At 42.9% G+C, this 14039-nt stretch overlaps 1 non-coding gene and 1 pseudogene across 1 annotated transcript; both read left to right on the top strand.

Moving 5' to 3' along the window:
• LOC121291260 overlaps positions 1 to 14039 on the top strand; it is a 46632-nt pseudogene that overhangs the window by 29615 nt on the left and 2978 nt on the right.
• Positions 760 to 831, top strand: trnah-gug. The gene has a single exon. It is a non-coding gene; the product is annotated as a tRNA-His (tRNA).

Here is a 14039-nt window from a genome sequence, read left to right as displayed (position 1 = left end):
AGTCAACGTTTCGAGTCTAATATGACTCTTCGTCGAGACTGTAGAGAAGTAGAAAAGTGATGATATTTATGTTATTGAAAGAGTGCGAAGGGGAGGTGAAGCAAAATAAAATGGCAGGGATAGGTCGGGGTCGGCGGTGTGCGGTTTCGAGCTGGAGAGAGTAAAATTCAAAGATGTCATGGAACACAAGGCAAAGGGACTGGTAATCATAGCATAACGAAGAAGGTTTTGGCACAGAGAAGATGCTAATGACGGAATGAAAGTGAACAAAATTGTCTGAAAGCAAAATAGCAGAATGTGTTAATGGCAGTAAAAGAATGGGGACTGCGAGAAAGTAAAAACATGAGAACAAGATGCAGACACGTTGAGTTTTATTTGCCAGCATTTACTACTCTTATAACAGGGGGAATGAAAAAGCAGAAAGTAATTGATATTACGAGTGAGTACAGAATGCTGCGGGAGAGAGGGATCTGGATGTGGTCTCCGTCGCGTCAGAGAAAGTTAGCATGTTGCAAGAACAATGGCAAGTTGGCTTTTATTACAAAGAGGATGCAGTATAAAAGTGGGAATCTTGTGACAACTCTATAGGGTTCTATTTATTTCAGGAAGAATATACTGGCATTGAAGGCAGTTCTGCGAAGGTGCCTGGGTTGATTCCTGAAACGAAGAAATGTTGAGCAAAGTGGGCCAGCACTCATTGCAGTTTAGAAGAATGAGAGGTGATCGCAGAGCATGGCGTATATTCGATCCAGTTGTGGCGCCGTGATCGTATAGTGGTTAGTACTCTGCGTTGTGGCCGCAGCAACCTCGGTTCGAATCCGAGTCACGGCAAAGGTTATTTAGACGTTTTGTTGTGACATCTCCGAAATCAATACACTAAAAAATCTAGTATTTACGCATGGAAAGGACCATTTTTGATGTTAAAAGGTACATATTACATATGTGAGTCCCTGTTTCATGATCGAGAATTCAAACAGTCAACATTGAATACAAAACCTGTTGTAAACAGTCAGCAGATTCGTAGCGTATTGAATTTGAATTGAAGCGCTAATATGATATATGGAAACTGGGTATGAAACTGTGGAATGTAGTTACAAGGTCCTGCAGCTCTGGGTGACGTGGTAGCATTGGGATTATATGGATTCAGGTCCCACTCCAATGTTTGAGCCTAAAAATCAAGGCTGGGACTCTGGGCAGTGCTAAGTGAGCAGTGCCGTCTTTCAGTGGACACGTTGAACTCCCTCAACTGGTCTGAAGAAGAGTCATATGGACTTGAAATGTTCACTCTTTCTTTCTTGCCACAGATGCTGTCAGGCCTGCTGAGTTTTCCCAGCATTTTTGTTTTTGTTTCAGATTTCCAGCACCCACAGTATTATGCATTTACGTTCAATTGCCTACTGTTCCCCCAGCAGTTTATTGAGGAAAAGCAGCGGAGCTCATTCCAGATCATAACAACTGGCTGAGTAAAAACGAGAATCTCCCCGGCTCACCTCCCTCTCTCCGGTTTTAGATTTTCTAAGCATTATCTTCAATCTTCTCCCTCTAGTTCCGGACATTTTTTTTCTGTTTAATCAGTCTCTCCCTACTTGCTTTATCAGCTCCTCTGCCTATTGACCCGGTCTAAGTTCGATCGCCTGCATTAAATCTGAACTTAAACTTCTTTGGTCGAAAGAGTATATCCCGGCATTTATGGTCCTTTTATGGTGCTTCTTCCCCGCAGCTTTGCGTTATGTCCTTCGGTTGCATAAAAACATTCGCTAAACAACCTCTTACAATCCGTCAGGCAGCATCTGTGGAGAGATAGAGAGGCAGATTTCATGTTGCACGATGGCCTTTGATTAGAAATAGGTGGGAAAAAACAGTAATATAATTGATGCCCAGCAAGAGAAAGCGGCGAGCTTGCAAATCAACAGAATGAAAGGTTTTGTGATAGAGGGGAAGTCAGGAAATGTTAAATGGCAGAAGAGTTTGTCATGTCGTGCCGAAGGGAGCGCTAAGGAGAGAAACATAGAATGGATACAACACAGAATGAGCCCATTCGGTCCGCCCTGACTGCCAGTAAGACGAATGAGGCAACGAAAGGTACGTCGAGACGAGCTGCAAGCATGTACTGTGGATAAGTCTTCCTATCCTGCGATTTTCGGGGAATCTCCTGCTCGTAACTCTTCCATGCGGTTCTCAAAGCTTCATCACGCATTCTCATCCTGTGGCAGTTTCAGAATCACGCAGGTTAATTTCTACGCGAATTACCTTCCAAATGCACTTTTTGACCCTTTGCGCCACATTCAAGTTAAGTAAGTCAACCAAACCTGCGTGTGTAAGTCTCGTCATCAGCTAAAATATTCATTCAAAACCCTTCCCACAGCCGCTGCATCTACACACAAGTTTCCATCTTCATCTCTGATAGATCCCACTTTTTCCTTAACTAATCTTTTAGCATTAATGTATTGATAAAACATCTTTGGGTTATCTTTAACTTTACTTGCTAATCTTTTTTCATGCTTATTTCCTTTTTTACTTCATCCCTGCACTTCCGATATTCGTCTAGGCTATCTGCAGTGCTTAGTTCTTTGTGCCTATCGTACGCTTTCTTTTTCTGTTTGATCATCCCCTGTGTTCCTCTAGACAACCAGGGGGTCTAGATTTGGCAGTACCACTCTTATTTTTGTAGGGGACATGTCTTCTTTGTACACTTAGGATCTCGCTTTTTAGTGCTTCCCACTGCTTTTCCATTGTTTTATCCTCCAGCAGTGCTGTCCAGTCCACCTTAGCTAAGCCCTTTCTCATTTTTGCAATATTTGCCTTCCCCCAGTTCAAGACATTTACTCCTGCCTTATCTTTGTCCTTTTCCATGGTAATGCTAAATCTAACTGAATTGTGATCACTGTCCCAGATACAGTTGCCAACTGTCACTTCACTCACTTGCCCTTCTTCAATCCCCAAGACTAGGTCTAGAATTGCATCTCCTCTCATTGAGTTTGTCACTGATTGGTTGAAAAAAATTGCCTGGGCACACTACATGAATTTTTCTCCCTCAGTGTCCCTTATATTGTTTGAATCCCAGTTGGTATTAGAATAGTTGAAGTCTCCTACTATTATTGCCCTCTTGTTCTTACAAGCAGAAGTTTGCCTACATACTTGTTCTTCTATCTCCCTTTCACTATTTGCGGGTCTGTAGTATACTCCCAGTAGTGTGACTACCCCTTTTTAATTTCTAAACTCAATCCATAAAGCCTCATTTGTTGACCTAATTAGTATATCATCTCTTCTCACACCTGGAATTGATTCTTTAATTATTAGTGCTAGCCCCCTCCTTTTTTATCTCCTACTTTATCGTGTCTGAAGACTGTATTACCAAGGATATTAAGCTGACAGTTTTGTCCCTCCTTTAGCCAGGTCTCCGTTATAGCAATGACATCCTGCTGCCGTGTGTCTACCTGTGCCCTTAACTCATCTGCCTTGTTTGGAATCCTCCTTGCGTTGAAGTAAAAACAGTTTAACCCTGTCAATTTCCCTTGCTGGACACTTTTTAAATGTTGCTTCTCCTGTAACTCCATGTCTATCACAACGTCCCTAGCTAATGCTCTACCTCCATTTTTCTGATCTGAATCTGACCTATCTGATCCTACTCCTGGGATCCCAACCACCTTCCACACTAGTTTAAATATTCCCCAATAGAACTAGCAAAAGCCCCTGCAAGGACTCTGGTCCCAGCTCTGCCTGGGTGTAGCCTGTCCAGTTTGTACAGGTCCCACCTTCCCCAGTACCGGTCCCAGTGCCTGAAGAATTCATTTGGTCTATCACCTTATTTCTGTTCTCGCTTGCACGTGGAACTGGAAGTAATCTTGAGATTACTACATTTGAGGTCCTGCATTTTAATTTATCTCCTAACTTCCTGTACTCAGCTTGCAGGTCCTCATCCTTTAGTTTACCTATGTCATTAGTACCAATGTGTACCACGACCACTGACTGTTTACCTTCCCTCCCCAGAATGTCCTGCAGCCAGTCCATGACATCCAGGGACATGAAAGGGACTGGATCAGGGCTTGGAAAGAGCTGAAGGACCAGGAGAAGGGGACAGAGAGAGGGTTACCTGTACCCCAGGGAGTGAGGGTTAGGGAGGTGGGGGCATGGTGTGGAAAGTGCTCCATGTTATGGGGAGGGTGGGAAATGTCCCTTACACTGGGGACGGGGGTAGTTCTGAATCTGATTCCAGGGTGAACCACCCTCCCGGTGGTATGCCTATGGTGAGAGGCCTCACATTGACTGTTTCCACCTGGCTCACATGGTGGCTTCTTGACAAGTCTCGACAGCCTAGCCCCCAGCCATATGTCCCTATTCCACCACCTGTGTCGCTCTGTTCCCCCTAGTGTCTCTCTTCCCCCCCCCCCCATCTTTCTTTTCCCACCATGTCTCTCTATTCTCCCAGTATTTCTCTAATCCCCCCCAACTTTGTTAACAGGGTCCAAGCCGGCTGGTGAAGACACAGGGCCTTTCCTTGCTGAAAGAGTGTATTGACTTTATTCTGTGTCAACACTCCTCACCTCCCCTTAATGTCCCAGCTATCGCTTGGTTATGTGTGCTCAGTTACCCATCCCCTGTTTTCCTTAATTGCTGTTAACAAACCTTAACAATGAAAATTCACATCATCGGATCTTAACAATGTAGTTTATAAGACATTGACACCCATGTCTCTCTATTCTCTCTGTGTCTTTCTGTTCCCCCCAGCAACTCCCTATTCCCCCCTTGTATTGCTCTCTAATCCCCTACCCGTGTCTCTCTATTCCTCTGCGTGTCTCTCTCTATCCCCCACTTGTCTAACTATTTTTCCCAGTGTCTCTCTATTCCTCAATGTCTCCCTACTTACCACGCCTGTGTCTCTATTCCCCCCGTGCCCCCCATTTCCCCCCGTACCTCCCTGTTTCCCCCGTGCCTCTCTGTTTCCCTCCTCCGTGCCTCCCTGTTTCCCCCATGGCTCCCTGTTTCACCCGTGTTTCCCTCGTGTTTCCCTGTTTCCCCCCATGTCTGCCTGTTTCCCCCTTGTTTCCCTGTTTCCCCCGTGTCTGCCTGTTTCCCCGTACCTGCCTATTTCTCCCCATGTCTCCCTGTTTGCCCCATGTCTCCTGGTTTCCCCCATGTCTCCCTGCCCTGTCATCTTTCTCTGTTTCCACCCTACCCTGTCTCTCTGCTTACCCCCATCTCTCTGTTCCCCCTACATTGCTCTCTGTCCCCCTCCTTCTCTCTCTGTGCCCCCAACTTTCTGACACCCCCATCTCTCCCAGCCCTCCTGAATCGCTCTGTTCCCCCATCTCTCTCCATTCCACCAACCTGTCTCTCTATTCCCCCCCGTCACCACTCTCTGTCCCCTTCCATCTCTCTCTGTTGCCCGTCTCTCTCTGTCTCCCTGCATCTCTCTCTGTCCCCCCAGTCTCTCTCTTCCTCCATCTCTCTCTGTCCCCCCATCTCTCTCTGTCTCCCACTGTCTGTCTGTCCTTCTCCCCCAATGTCTCTCTGCGCCCCCATCTCTCTGTCCTTCCCCCCCATGTCTCTGTCCTGCCACTGCCCCCCATGCCCCCCCTCCCACCCTGCCAATATATCTTTGTCTCCTCTGTGGAGGATGACTACTGTCCTTGTGAAGCAGGCTCTGGTTGGCTGTGTATGTTTGGTTGACAGGGATCCATACCTATCAGCTGATATACAGTTGTGAGATGTGGGATAATGGGAGCACCAATGGATTTGAACAGTTCGGCTGGGATGGAAAGGATTATGTCAACTTCGACAAGGATCATATGATCTGGGTAACTCGTGTGACTTGGGGAGAGCTGAGCAAGAACAAGTGGGACCAGGCCCCAGGCTTCAACCAACACGTGAAACATTACTTGGAGCAGGAGTGCATTGAGTCTCTGAAGAGATACCTGATGGAAGGAGAAAAGGAATTGAGTCCTTGTAAGTGTGTAAAAGGGGACTGACAGTCAATAACTGGGGGTGGGTGGAACCGAGAACCAGCGAGTGAAGGGGATTGAGAGTCAGTGAGGGAGGAGGTGACTGAGGGTCTATTTTCTAATCCCCAATTGAAAAGGTTTTGTACAATTCCCTTGTGGTTTAAACACAATTTAAAGATCTCTCACCATCTCACACAGACTTGGCTCTGATCTGTTTTACTCTCTCTCAATCACTCCTCAAGTGTTTATTTCTGTGGACAAGGCTTCAACCACTTAACTTACTCAGCTCTCCTGCCTCCTGATGGGATTTTACCCTTGTGATATCGAAATTACTCTGCTGAGAAATGGCGAGCCGATCACGGACACTTATTCCACTGACATCCTGCCCATCCACAAAGGCACCTACCAGCTCAGAAGATGGGCTCAGATCAAGATGGAGGACAGAGCCACTTATTCCTGTCAGTATGAGTACAGCAGCAAAGAAGGAGTGGAGACCAGAGATTGGGGTAAGAGGAACAGTGATTGCAGGGACAGTGTCTGTCAGTGAGGTTTGAAGATGTTTATAATCACCCCTCCTCATTGCACCTTCCAAAATTAATCATCACACACTTTGTTACACTAAGCTTCATCGGTCACCTGTCTGTCCATTTGACTGGTCTGTGACCCCCTGAAATCTGTTCCAATCCTCTCTCTGATTACTGCATTTGCAAGATTTGTACCATCTGCAACTTTGAAATTATGCCCTGAATACCCAAGTCCAGGTCATTAATATAGATCGAAAAAAGCAGCAGTCCTATTACCTACCCCATACCACTATATACTTCCCTCCAATCTGAAAAACAACCATTCACCATTACCCCCCACTTTCTGTCTCTTAGCCAATTTTGTATATACACTGACACTGTCTCTTTTTCCCCACAGCTTTCAATTTCACAAGAAAGTCTATTATCAGATCGTTTTTAGAAATCAATGTACAAAATATCAACTGCACTTCTTTCATCAAGTTTGTCAGACACAATTTGCTTTTAACAGTTCTATGCTGGCTGTCAATTTATTAACCCAAGTTTTTTTTTACCAAGAGAGAATTAATTTTGCCTTGGATTATTAAAAAGAGAAGATCTAGGTAAGGGAAAGCAAATGATTGTGACTTCAGTTAGAATTGATGAATAAAAAAGGACATATGAATATAATGGGAGTTGTCTACAGGCTGCCTGATAACAATTATGAAGTAACACAGAATGTTTTAATTCAGAGATTAGAGAGGCTTGCAGCAAATGAAGAGGTTTATTTTTAAATGGGGGACTTTCAATTTCACAGTAGCACAAGAGAAACACAGTAACTCATGTCAGAAAGATATTGAATATCTTCCTTCCATATAGTTTCCTACCAGGGTGTTCTAGAGCCAGCAAGAGGGAAAGGAGTAGTCGATTTAGGATTGAGTAATGAACCAGATGTAGCTAATCTAACAAGAAAGGAACATATAGCTAACGGTAGTCATAATATAATCATATTTAATGTTGGTTTTGAAAAGAGAACCTTGATAGTTACTAAGATTCTACATTGTGGTAAGACTGGCTCTAAACGGAATGAGACAGAGAGTGCCAACAGCAAACTGGTCAAAACTTTTATCAGGAAAATGTACAGATGAACAGTAGAAGTTCAGAAAAAAATGTAGCTCAATAGATATCTGGGCCTTCATAAATAGAAGCAGTGTGTACAAAAGCAGTGAAGTTATGCTGAACCTCCAGAGGGCTCTTGTTAGGCCACATCGAGAGTATTGCTTCCAAATCTGGTCATTATACTTTAGAAAGAATTTGAAGGTCCTTGAAAGTGTGCAGAGGAGATTTACCAGAATGTTTCTAGGGATGGGGTGTTTTAGTTACAACGTTAGGTTGGAAAGCCTGGGGTTATCTCCTTGGAACAAAGGAGATTGAGGGGAATTTTGATAGAGCTGTAAAAGGTTATGGCTTAGAAAAGGTTTAGAAAAGGTAGACCAAGGAAAATCTCTCCCCATCAGCTAATGGTAAAAGGACGAGGGGACATAGATTGAAGATTTTGGGCAAGAGATACAGGGAGGATGTGAGCAAGAACATTTTTTATGCATCTTGAGGTAATGACCTGGAACTTGCTGCCCATGAGGGCGGTGGAAGAGGAACCAGTCAATGATTTCTAAAATAAATGAGATAGGCACTGGAAAGAAATAAACTTACAGGGCTATGAGGATCGAGCAGGTGAGTGGGACTGCCTGGATTCCTCCATGGGGAGCCAGCACTAAGTTGATGGACCAAATAACCTTAAATTACTTTTTGACTCAAATAAAGAATCTGTACATATCCCTAAGGAGCAAGAGTTCTACCTACCAAATAAAACAACCCTGGCCAGCAAAGGAGGCAAAAGATAATATAAAACTCAAGAGAAAAGCATAGTGTAGATCCAAGGGACAATAAGATAGAATAGAGAACAGCTAAGGAGACAAAAAAGTCAGCAAGAGCTGCAAAATGGAATTCAAATGGAACTTGCAGATGACATTGAGATGTGCACAATTTTCACAATCATAATGAAAGGAAGAGGGTATTTTTGGCAATTTAAAAAAAACAAATTGGGTAATACTGTAATGAAAATAAGGAAATAGCAGATTTTTGCTAAATAATTACTTTGTCAATCTTCACAATCGAGGAAGAGGATAATATACACCTGACAGTCCAGGGAATTAATTAGGAATCAATGACTGGAATAAACTTAATTAATGTAAAAGAAGTATACAGTGTTGGAAAATGGCACTAAAGTCTAACAAATCCCTTGAGTTTTAAAGGAAGTAGGTGGGGAAATTCCAGGTGTTTTAGCCATAATCTTCCAAAGATCTCTTGATTCAGGAATTGTCCTTATGGTTTGGAAAATTATTAATGCAACTCCATTATTTAAAACAGACAAGAGAGAGAGAAACCAGGAAAATATAATCCTATTACTCTAAATTTGAGCTGATTGGAGAGACCCAGCTTGGATTTGTAAAGCAGAGATTATGTTCCTTCACTGTCACTGGGTCAAAATCCTGGAACTTGATCACTAACAGCACTGTGGGTGTACCTACATTACATGGACTGCAGCATTTCAAGAAGACAGCTCACCATTAACTTCTCAAGGGCAATTAGCCAGCAATAATGCTGATCTAGCCAGCGGCACCCACATCCCATGAATGAATAAAAAAAGATATCCAATGAACCTAATTGAACTTTTTAAGGAATTAACTGAATTAGTAAACAGGAGAATGCCATGGATGTAGTTTCTATGAATTTCCAGAAGGCCTTCAATAAGGTTTTGCATAAGAGACTGATTAAACCTCATGAAAAGGCATATTATTGGCCTTTTTAGGAGACTGGTTAGGGAGTAGAAGACAGAGAGTAGGAATAAAGGATATACTCAAAGTAGAAGAAAGTGACTAGTGGGTCTCACAAGGATCTGTGATGGGGCCTCAACTATTCACCTTATTTATTAGTAGCTTAGATAACACAATTGAGAGCCACATATCCATCTTTGCTCAGGACACAAACATTGGTGGCAGTGTAAGTGGTGTAGATGGGAGCATAACATTTGGAAAAAAAGACATTGAGAGAAAGTGGGTGTGGTTGATGGATTTCAATGCCGGGATATGTAAAGCCATCCATTTTGGACCAACTTGGTAGATAGGAGTAATTTTTACATCATGAATAACCTTGATTAGGTCACATCCAGAGTGCTGTGTACAATTCTGAGCATCACACCTTCGGAAAGGATAGATCAGCCTTGGAAGGAGTGCAGCACAGATTCACCAGGATGTTACCAGGGCTCTAAGGTTTAGATTATGAGGAGAGAGTAAATAGACTAGGCTTGCATTACATGGAACCTAGATAGTTAAGAGGTGATTGATTGAGGATTTTAGGATTTGGAAAGGTATTGAAAGCATAGAAAAAGAGAAATCTTTTAACTGATGGGGAAACTCTAGGACCAAGAGACATCGCTTTCAAATCAGAACCTGATCGTCGAAAAACAGTTAGGAAACACTTCTTCACACAAAACATGGTAGAAATAAAACATTAAAATAAAAAAAAGATATAAAATAATTAAAATAAATTCCTAAAACACATACCTGTGTAATTACGTAACGTAAAACTTTTACTTGTATCTGTGGGTGGTATTAGCATTAAATAAACACAGTAAATTGTAGTATATATAGGAATTCTGTAAATTAATCAAGAAAATAATTAAAATAAATTAGTAAATTAAAATAAATTGGTAAACAAGTACTTTGTGGGATGTGGGAGGTCGTACTTGCACAAAGTGCCCTCGATGACTACATCTGCAAGAATTGTCATCAGCTACAGAAACTTATGCTCTGAGTTGTGGAGCTTGAGCGGTGGCTGGAGTCACTGTGTTGCATCTGCAAGGCTGAGGATTATGTGGATAGCACATTTAGAAAGGTGGTCACACCAGAGCTAAGACGTACACAGACAGAGAGGGAATGGGTGACTGCCAGAATATCTAAGAGAAACAGGCAGGTAGTGCAGGAATCCTCTGAAGCTATCTCGCCCTCTAACTGTTTTTCCATTTTGGATACTGGCAAGCAAAATGGTTCCTCAGAGGAATGTGCAAGAGCCAGGTCTGTGGTACCACAGGTGTCTCAGCTGCACAGGAGGGGAGGAAGAAGAGTGGAAGTTCCAAAGTAGCAGGGGATTCCATAATTAGGGGAACGGACAGGCGTTTCTATGGATGTAGGCATGGTTCCATGATGGTCTGTTGCTTCCCTGGTGCAAGAGTGAAGGATGTCACAGAGCAGCTGCAGGACATTATTTTGGGGGAGGGTGAACAGGCAGAGGTCATGGTCCACACTGGGACCAATGACATAGGTAGGAAAAGGGATAAGGTCTTGAAAGCAGATTATAGGGAGTTAGGAAGGGAATTAAAAAGCAGGATGTCAAGACCAGTAATCTCAGAATTATACCCAGTGCCAAGTGCCAGTGAGCATAACAATAGGAAGGTTCAATATGTGGCTGGAGAAATGGAATAGGAGGGAGGGCTTTAGATTTCTGAGGCATTGGGACAAATTCTGGGGCAAGTGAGACCTGTACCAGTAGGACGGGTTACACCTTAGCAGGACTGGGACTAGTATCCTCGTGGGAAGGTTTGCTAGTGCTGTTGGGGAAGGGTTAAACTAGATTGGCAGGGGGATGTGAACCTGAGGGAAAATTCAGAGTGCAGAAGAGAGAAACTGACAGTGGGAAGTAGTGAAGTATCAACTGATAATGAAGATATATCAGAGAGTAGTATCAAGGTGGATAGAATTCAAGGAGAGTTTGATCGAATTAGAGTAGGCAATAGTAAGATGTTAAGTGGGGTCAGAATAAGGGGGGAGGGTAAAGAGCCTAAATAAGGGCTAATGTGCATGTATGTGAATGCACAGAGTGTGGTTAATAACATTGGTGAATTGCAGGCACAGGTTGACAAAAGCAATTGTGATATTATTGTTATAACACAGACCAGGCTCAAAGAAGGGCAAGACTGGGCATTAAATATTCCTGGGTACAAGGTCTTTAGGAGAGACAGGAAAGGAAGAAAAGGGGGGAGAGGGGTGAGTGGCAGTGTTGATTAAAGATGGCATTACAGTACTGGAGAAAGAGGATATTCCAGTGGGATTAAGGATGGAATCTCTCTGGCTAGAGGTAAGGAGTGAATAGGGTGCAATAACATTTGTTTGTGTAGTATATGTACCACCAACTTGTCGAAGGAATGCAGAGAAACAAATTTGCAAATAAATTACAGAGAGGTGCAAGAATTATAGATTGATCATAATAGGAGACTTCAATTATCCAAATATAGACTGGGATAGGAATAGTACAAAGGTACAAGAGGGGAGAGAGATCTTGGAGAATGTTCAAGATAATTTCCTGCAGTAGTTTGTTTCCAGTCGAATGAGAGGATATGTACTTTTGGACCTGATTCTGGAGAATGAGTTGGCCCAAGTGGATCAAATATCAGTGGGAGAGCCTCTAGGGGACCGTGACCATTGTATCATAAGGTTTAAGTTAATCATAGAACAGGACAGGGTGCAATCCAGAACAGGGGTAATTAACTGGGATGAGAATGCATCCCAGTTGAGTGAGCTGGAATCAAATGATGATAGAAAAGATGGTGGCTGAACAATAGGCTACCTTCAGTGAAAAAGTATTTCAGGCACTGTCAAGGTACATTCCCTTGAAGGGGAAAAATAGGACAAATAAATCCAGAGCACCCTGGTTGATGGGAGGGATAGAGGTAAAGATGAAAAGGAAGAAGTGCACATATGTTAGGTGGAAAAAACAAAGGAGAATCAGGCTGAATATAGAAGGATCGGGGTGGAGGGGGTGGGGTTGCTTGGGATCGGGGTGGAGGGGGTGGGGTTGCTTGGGGTGGGGAGGGGGGTGGTGAGTGAAGAAACTAATAAGAAAAGCAAGGAAAGAGCATGAAAAGAGACTGGCAGCAAACATAAAAGGGAATCTCAAGGTCTTCTATCAGTAAATAATACAAAGGTGGTAAAAGAAAGAGTAGGGCCGATTAGGGACAAAAAGGGGGATTTGCATGTGGAGGCTGGAGAAATAGCGGAGGTGTTGAACAAGTACTTTGTATCTGTCTTTACAAAGGAAGAATATGCTATTCAGGCTGAGGTGATGGAGGTGGTAACTGGTACACTAGACAAACTTATAATTGAGAGGAAGGAGATGTTGGAAATGCTATCTTTACTTAAAATAGGTAATGTATCAGGACCGGATGAGATGCATCCAAGGATACTGAGGGAAGTGGGAGTGAAAGTTACAGAGGCACTAGTGATAATCTTTCAGTCTTCCTTAGACACAGGGGTGGTGTCAGAGGACTGGAGAATTGCGAACATTACACCCTTGTCCAAAAAGGGGTGCAAGGATACATCCGGCAACAACAGACCAATCAGTTTGACCTCAGTGGTAGGGAAACTTCTGGAAAATATAGTACCAGATAAAATCAATAGTCATTTAGACAATTGCAGGATAGCCAGCATGGATTCATTAAGGGAAAATCATGTTTAACTAACTTGCTGGAATATTTTGAGGAGATAACAAGATGATAAGGGAAACTCTGTTGATGTTTAAAAGGCATTTGATACAGTGCCACACAACAGACTTCTGAGCAAAAGGGAAAGTAGGCACTTGGGTAAGAAATTGGCTGAGTGACAGGAAACAGAAAGTAATGATAAATGGTTGTTTTTCAGATTTAGAGGAAGGATTGTAGTGGAGTTCCTCAGGGGTCAGTGTTGGGACCCTTGCTCTTCCTGATATATATGTTAATGGCCTGGACCGTGGTGTGCAGAGCATGATTTCAAAATTTGCAGATGATACGAAGATTGGAAACATCAACAATGATGGGGATAGTCTTGAACTTCAAAAGGACATAGACATGTTGGTGGATTGGGCAGACAGGTGGCAGATGAAGTTCAATGCAGAGAAGTGTGAGGTGATTCATTTTGACAGTACATATATGGTGAGACAGTATAAAATAAAGGGAGAGCTTCTAAAGGAGGTGCAGGAACAGAGGGACCCTGGTGTGTACATATATAGGTCATTGAAGATGGCAGGGCAAGTTGAGAGAGCAGTTAATAAAGCATATAGTAACTTAGGCTTTATTAATAGGGGCATTGAGTACAAGAGTAAGAAGGTCATGTTGAACTTGTATAAGACACTAGTTAGGCCTCATCTGGAGTACTGCACCTAGTTCTGGGCACTATACTTAAAGAAGGATGTGAAGGCATTGGACAGAGTAGAGGAGATTCACAAGGATGTTTCCAGAGATAAATAACTGCAGCTATGAGGATAGATTGAAGAGATTGGGTCTCTTTTCCATGGAGAAAAGAAGGCTGAGAGAAATCTTGATAGAGGTATTCAAGATCCTGAGGCGTACGGACAGGATAAATAGTGAGAAACTATTTTCACTCAAGAGAATATCAAGAACTAGAGGGCGCAGATTCAAAATAATTGGCAAAAGGAGTAAATGTGATGTGAGGATTTTTTTCACCCTGAGGCTCTTTGGAGTCTGGAACAAACTTCATGAAAAGGTGGT

The sequence above is a fragment of the Carcharodon carcharias genome, chromosome 19 (genome assembly GCF_017639515.1).
Source record: "Carcharodon carcharias isolate sCarCar2 chromosome 19, sCarCar2.pri, whole genome shotgun sequence".
NCBI lineage: Eukaryota > Metazoa > Chordata > Chondrichthyes > Lamniformes > Lamnidae > Carcharodon > Carcharodon carcharias.
Note: the sequence above shows the minus strand (reverse complement) of the source record. Positions and strands in the feature narration are given on the sequence as shown.